General features: G+C 39.0%; 1 long non-coding RNA gene across 2 annotated transcripts; it reads right to left on the bottom strand.

The window, feature by feature from the left end:
• Window positions 1-4,832: 4,832 nt before the first annotated feature.
• On the bottom strand, window positions 4,833-6,724 carry LOC114522674. 2 transcript variants are annotated; one of them, XR_003686932.1, is made up of 3 exons: window positions 6,659-6,724; window positions 5,724-5,866; window positions 4,833-4,968 (listed from the first exon to the last, which is right to left on the bottom strand). It is a non-coding gene; the product is annotated as an uncharacterized LOC114522674 (long non-coding RNA). The 2 variants fall into 2 exon arrangements; XR_003686931.1 differs by lacking the exon at window positions 6,659-6,724 and adding an exon at window positions 6,278-6,599.
• Window positions 6,725-7,011: the final 287 nt, after the last annotated feature.

The raw sequence follows: 7,011 nt of genomic DNA, 5'->3' as shown, positions 1-7,011 counted from the left end.
ATGCAAGTTTTGTGGTGCTAAACACATAATCAAGAAAGAAGCTTGTAAAGCATGGGGAAAGCAGTGCAATAAATGCAAAGGTTCAAACCACTTCGCCAGGTGCTGTCCTTCCCTGAAACCAACATATGTTGTGAAAGATGATTCTTCATCAGATTCTTCCACCGAATGGGTGTTTCCAGCAATAGCAGAATCAGTGAACTCTATCTCTACCGGCGCTGTTTACCCAGGCAAGATCCGCATCTGTCTAGATCCTTCGCAGATCCTTAACTAAGGCAATACGTCGACCAAAGTACATCATCCCCACGTTAGAGGAGAACTTGCACAAGTTACACAACATTAAGTGCGTGACAGTTATGGATGTGAAGGAGGCATTTCAGAACATCCCGTTGACTTCCCGCTCCTCTCTGATGACCACCATGTTTACCCCTTGGGGACGCTATAGATCGACTCGACTCCCTTTCGGGATATCTTCAGCGTCTGAAGAATGGCAGCGTCTGATCCATATGTTACTCGAAGGCCTCACAGTCATAAGCATTGCAGACAATATACTAGTCTCAGGATGTGGTGACACAGATACAGAGGCCAGGGTTGATCATGATCGTAATCTAATCGCAGTACTTGAACGCCTTGGGCAAATCATGTCAAGATCAATGCGGCCAAGATGAAATTCATGACGACGGTTGCCACCTTTATGGGTCATCTAATTACTCCAGATGGCCTTCAACCAGATCCAACAACAGTCGATTCAGTAACAAATTTACCGACGTCCAATGACAAGCAGGGAGTCCGCCGGTTGTTGGGATCCATCAACTACCTGAGCAAATTCTGTCCCCGACTGAGCAGTATCACACAACCATTACGAGCCCTTAATAAGGACGATGTGCCATTTGTGTGGTCAAACCAGCACCAGCAAGCGTTTGATGGAGCCAAGTCACTAACCACGTCAGCACCTTGCCTCAAATACTATGATGTTATCGCACCTGTGGTACTTCAGGTGGATGCGTCGGACTACGGCCTTGGGGCAGCCCTTCTACAGCCTTCCCAGGAAGAGGGGGATGGCACTTTTGATGAGAAGTCTCTTCAGCCGGTGGCTTATAATTCCAAAAGCCTGACCCCAACTGAGCAGCGCTATGCTCAAATAGAAAAGGAATGCCTCGCTATCGTTGAAGCCTTTAACAAGTTTGACCAGTGGCTTTTGGGAAAAGCTAATGTCACAGTGCATACTGACCACCAGCCTTTACAGTCCATCTTTCAGAAGGATCTTGCCTCAGCTCCAAAACGTCTTCAGAAAATGATGCTTTTCTTACAGCGTTACAACTTCACCGTCAGTTACCGAAAGGGCACCTCTCTCTACTTGGCAGACACTCTCTCTAGAGCACCGTGTGGAGAGAAACCAGGAGTTTCAAAGGAATCAGACATGTTCCAAGTTTTTCGTGCGCATGTCAGTCAGGTTGATCCAGTTTCCACTTCAATAAGGGACACGACTCGCGAGAAAGTGCGCAGAGCGACGGCGGCGTGTTCAGATATGCAGACCCTAGAGCACCATATTGTTCATGGTTGGCCTCCAACAAAACAGCAGTTACCTAAACAACTCCAATCTTTTTGGAATTTTAGAGATGAACTCACCGTCGCTGATGGCCTCATACTCAAGTCCACTCGCATCGTCGTTCCAGTATCATTGAGAAATGAGACATTAGTTAAGATTCACCAATCCCATAGAGGTCCAGAATATTGCCTTCGTTTCGCGCGCGGGAGTCTGTTTTTTGGCCCGGAATGGCAAAAGACATAGAATATATTTGCTCCAAATGCATCACTTGTGCTAAATATGGGAAGCAAGCCACAGCAGAGCCCATGTTATCTCATCCAGTGCCAACGTGTCCATGGCAATGTGTGTCCCAAGATCAATTTGAGCTCAACCAGAACTATTACCTTGTCACAGTTGATCACTATAGTGACTTTTATGAGTTGAACCAACTCAAGGATACTCTATCTATGACAGTGATTCAGCACACGAAAGCCCATTTTGCTCGAAATGGCATTCCTCTACGTTGTCTTACAGACAACGGTCCACAGTTTGTGTCCAATGAATACGGTTTTCGCGCAATCGTATGGGTTTGAGCATATAACCTCTTCACCTTATTGGTCACGAAGCAATGGAAAAGCGGAGGTTGCGGTCAAGGATGCTAATTCTGTTCTAAAGAAATCAGGGATTACCACCTCGCCCTCCTCAACATACGCAACGGGGTTAACTCCTCCACGGGGCTATTCGTTTTCTCCAGCGCAACGTCTAATGGGAAGACGCACACGTTCTAGTCTACCACTATGTGGAGAACATATTTTACCAGTTACACCCGATCCCCAAACTGTGACCCAAGAGATTGTCAACCGCCGAATAGCATCTAAGGCCTCTTATGACAAAACTGTACAGCCTTCCCTGCCTTCATTCCCCATGGGATCGTATGCATATGCAAAACCAAGACCAACTCGGCGTGGTGGGCAGCCATGGATGTATGGCAAAATTGTCAATTCACCTTCTCCACGTCTTACAGCATAGATATGGGCGGCTGTACTATTCGCCGAAATCGTACCCAGATTCGACCAGCAGCAGCACCAACCCATCTTCGTGAAACACACCCACTGCAACCATATACTAGCAACCATATACAACCTACTGTTCAAATTCCGTCTTATACTACCCGTGCGACTGTGCGACCACCCAGCAGTTTTAAAGACTATGAACTTTATTAGGGAGTTATTGTGGTTTACAATATTATTTGTCAGTACAGAGACTGAAAAAATCTGATAATTTTTCTCTATAGAACTATTAATTTTATAAGTTGTATCTCGTGTAAAGGAGGGAAGATGTCATGCGTCATAGTCGATGGCCTCCTGGGGGATAGGACTTGAAGGATACAGTTTTATTAGTTTAGGCAATGGTTATTAAATGTTATTAGCTTCTCATGTTGTTGGAATTATTAACACGCTTAACATTCGCATCTGGATCAACAGTCGTATGACGTTGCCAAGTTTAACTGTTGCATTTAAAATATGCATGCTTTAGGCAGTTGCAAAGCTCTTATGTCAATCAATTGTGTTTTGTATTCCGCGCAGTGGAACATTTTAAGCATTACCCCAGAGAAAGCTTAATTCGATTAAAATAGTGGTATATGTAGTTAAGTTGTAAAATAAGGTTCACAGAAGCAATGTTTGAAAATTTTAATAGCTGTTGATGATAAATATTTTAAGTTGTTAACATTTTTAAGTATTAATCGTTTGAGCAGAAGACCAACTGGATTAGTGCGACAACGCCTTAAATAAACAAGATATGAGAGCTGGAAAGATCTTTTAATGCTAACCCACAGTTCACATTCACAACGCTGATTGGTTGGATAAGGATCAGCCCACTCTTGTTAATGACGTGTGGGGATGTCCCTCAACCGCTACTATAAAAAGGCGTGCACAACACCAGAACCTTCAGTGGACTAACGGAGTCAAAGTCATGTGGAACGTTTAAGAAGCTCAACAATACAGAACCAACGATAAAGACAAGAACAGTATCGACGAAGATCTAAAGGAAAAGAAGAGAAAAACGAAGCAAGAAACGAATATTAATGAGCATAAGTTAATCGATTGAAAAGATCCTACTACCTCGCGTAGAAAATAAAAAACTGTTAACAGTTGTATTGCACGAGATAGATCTTCAATTTTCACAAACATTTGAAAACTCTTGCTTCGTTTGAAAATCAATTACACGTATGTTGTTTACCAATTTTGCGACGTTACGTTTGTGAGTTATAGATAGCATCAATTAATGAGTAAAGTAGAAATTAATTTACTCTATAGTTAGAATACTAGTAGAAACAATATCAGATAAATGCTCATAATGCTGCGTCTTGAGGTCTGCATTTCAATATGTCATTACCAAGGGTCTTTTCTTTTTTGGGGTTATCAAGTCGGTTTTTAACACTCGTCTCCAGAATTTTCTAGTTTTCACACATCGGTGTAACAATTATGAAGCGCCGCAAGGGCCACATGTGATTAAATGATAAATGATTACTCTTTTGTTGGCGATAATAGAAACTCAACATCAGTTAGTGTTTTTTTTTAATTTTTAAATATTAAACTGAAATTTGTTAAAATATCTTTCACATGAACAATTCTATCTTTAAGTAAATTAGCTTGTAGGTACACCACGTAAGTATTTAATAATGCACAGCTTTCGGTCCATTAACCCGGGCAATAAAGCCCCTAAGATTTCTTCAGTGCATTTCATGAAGGCCCGGGTTAACGAACCGAAAGCTTTGCAGTATTAAATACTTACGTGCTGTACCTACAAGTCACCATGCATACTTACAAGATTATTAATTCTATCTTTATTCCAATACTATTTTTTTAAATTAAGTTATTTATGGTGCTTGACAGTCCTAAAATAATAAAAACATTGGATGTAATAATGTTAAGAAAAACGACCCACCCACAATGTTAAAAAAAACAAATTCCGAAAATATATGACATCCTGAGAGTCAATATGTTATTCAAACAAGATACAAGTTGAAACTGCAAAGTCATCTTCACGAAATCATTCACCATATTTAGAATAAGTTAATTTAGTCTTTGTAATTATAGAAGGCGCCACTAAATGAATAAATGCGGCTAATGTTTAAATGCCACTAGTAATTTTTTCGTCTGGTATCGTATCATACCACAAGCATGATTGTTTTGTCCCTTTAAAATCAGTAAGTATACTAGCAAATATCAGTACAATTTGTAACTTACGTGTCACAACTCTTTCATTATTTCACTAAGTGCAGCCTGGAGAGGTATTGGTCCCTCAACTCTTCCCGGTAAACTTGTTTCTTGCATGATAGGTTTTCTTTGGATGTTAGATAAGTGTATAAGTATATGCTGTTGCTCTTGCACTGGGATTCTGTGTTGCCTGTTGTTTCCCAGAACTCTATTCATTTTTGTCTAAAATATAATATTCATAAAAATATTCTTCTAATTTTGCATTGTGACGTCAAATTAAAGTGAATTAGCTTGTAGGGATACCACGTAAGTATTTATACTGCAAAGTTTTCGACTCTGAACACATGTTGCACTGTTGAAGGCCCGGGTTGACGGACCGAGAGCGTTATAGATATAAAACCTGGTGTACTTATACAAGCAAATTTACTTATATGTGTGAAATATGTGTTGTAAATCCAGAAATTTATTTTATCCAAAAATTTAAATTAACACCCAGATGAAATAACTAAGCCTTTCCCTATCATGTCACCAATCATGCATGTGGTATATGATTGCTTGGTTTTAAGGGAATATTGATACATAACTGAAAACGTTACACATACGCTCTTCTTGCTCTATATTTGTTTGCAATGTTCACACTCAGTCTGTGATATCTTTCTTTATCTGTTGTTTGCCTTAAACTACGACAAATGATAATAAAGCCATAACACTTTTTCTTGTGTTATATCTATCCGTGAAACGTTATATCTTGGACAACAGATTGCGGCATTATCTTAGATATCGGTGGATAAAGTTTTTGAAAACGTTTTGTGCAAAGCAAAACGACATTATTAGAGTATAAATGGTAAATCGAAACACAACGCTTACATAGATAGTGATTTAAAATCGAATTTAGTCAAGCTCTATTTTATACTCAAACATGCTTGTAGCATCTACAGAAATCTATCCCATCCTAAATTGTAATAAAATTAACTTACATCAATTGGATTACTTTGGTAATGAATCGCTGAGTCGAATTTCAAAATCTTGTAATGGTGGACAAATACTCTTTATCACATAATTCTTTTCTGTCGCGACGACGTGCCAATTTAACCCAAGCGTACGTGGAATAACGGCAAATCTAAAAAGTGCATTTAAGTAGTGAATAGAATGAACCTGATTTCTATATTCCTGTCTGTAGACGAAATCGCGTTACTGACTGGCCAGTCGGGAAACGTTTTGACATTGTTTTGTGCGACGAAAGCTTAATTTTGTATTTTCTTAAGTATTGTAGCGAAACCGTCAAAAAGGACAAGTCATCGGTTTCATAATAAATACTGACTAGGCCTGCCGCAGAAAGTTGTTTTAACTTTGAGACATGAACAGAGTTTTGTATGAAAGCTAGGCAAGACATGTACAAGACGTACAACATAAATGCATTATAATATAACGTACGGCTTTTGAAACGTGAACATCAACACAACTAGAATGGGAAATATTTACTGGAATAAAAAAATATGGCCAGTATTAAATAAAGATAAAGTAAGACTACCTTCTTTATGCGGATAATTTTAGTCTTTTTCTTGCCTGTTTTAGCGGTAAATGCTACGGAATAGGAGACCAAAATACAAAACTATACAAAATCAGATTCCCGTAAAACGTTAACCCGTCAAACCCAGTTAAACAATTGCTCGTATTTTTTTTTCCTCGGTGAAGTTCTATATAAAAAGACAACTTTATTCCATCAATCTTTCACCGTAACAAAAAATGATGAAATTCCTGATGAAAGTCAATTCTTCCTGTATTTGCCCTGAAAACTATGTCAATAAGAAAACGCGCGCACTGATCTCTGGTATGAAATTCTATGATGCTTTGCGAGCTTGGGGCGAGATTGCATAACTTACATATTGCTTAAAAAAACGTATATAATTACCTTCATGTATGTGTGCCGTGGCGTAATAACTTTTCACTTTATAACATTCACCTGTTTTAAACCGCTTTCAAAGTAGAAGTATTCTATAAATCCAAAGAAATTTTTGAAAACGAGTACAATTACAACAATATATAGCTACTCACTGTATGAGCTTACACAATCTGGTTGGCTGAGATATACTCGCGGTATATCAGCAGATAAATGGTGCACGAGCAGTGAAAACAGCCAGTATATACAGTGGGAATTTGTGTCGAGAATTTAAAAACGTTTAAACACATCGAGCTCATGGTATAACTGTTAAATCACTGTTATAAAATCAGGTCAAAAGCTACGTTTCATTGTCGTTTTATATG

The sequence above is a fragment of the Dendronephthya gigantea genome, unplaced genomic scaffold, assembly GCF_004324835.1.
Source record: "Dendronephthya gigantea isolate DGI-Jeju-01 unplaced genomic scaffold, DenGig_1.0 000023F, whole genome shotgun sequence".
NCBI lineage: Eukaryota > Metazoa > Cnidaria > Anthozoa > Malacalcyonacea > Nephtheidae > Dendronephthya > Dendronephthya gigantea.
This window is presented reverse-complemented; position numbering and strand designations above follow the sequence as displayed.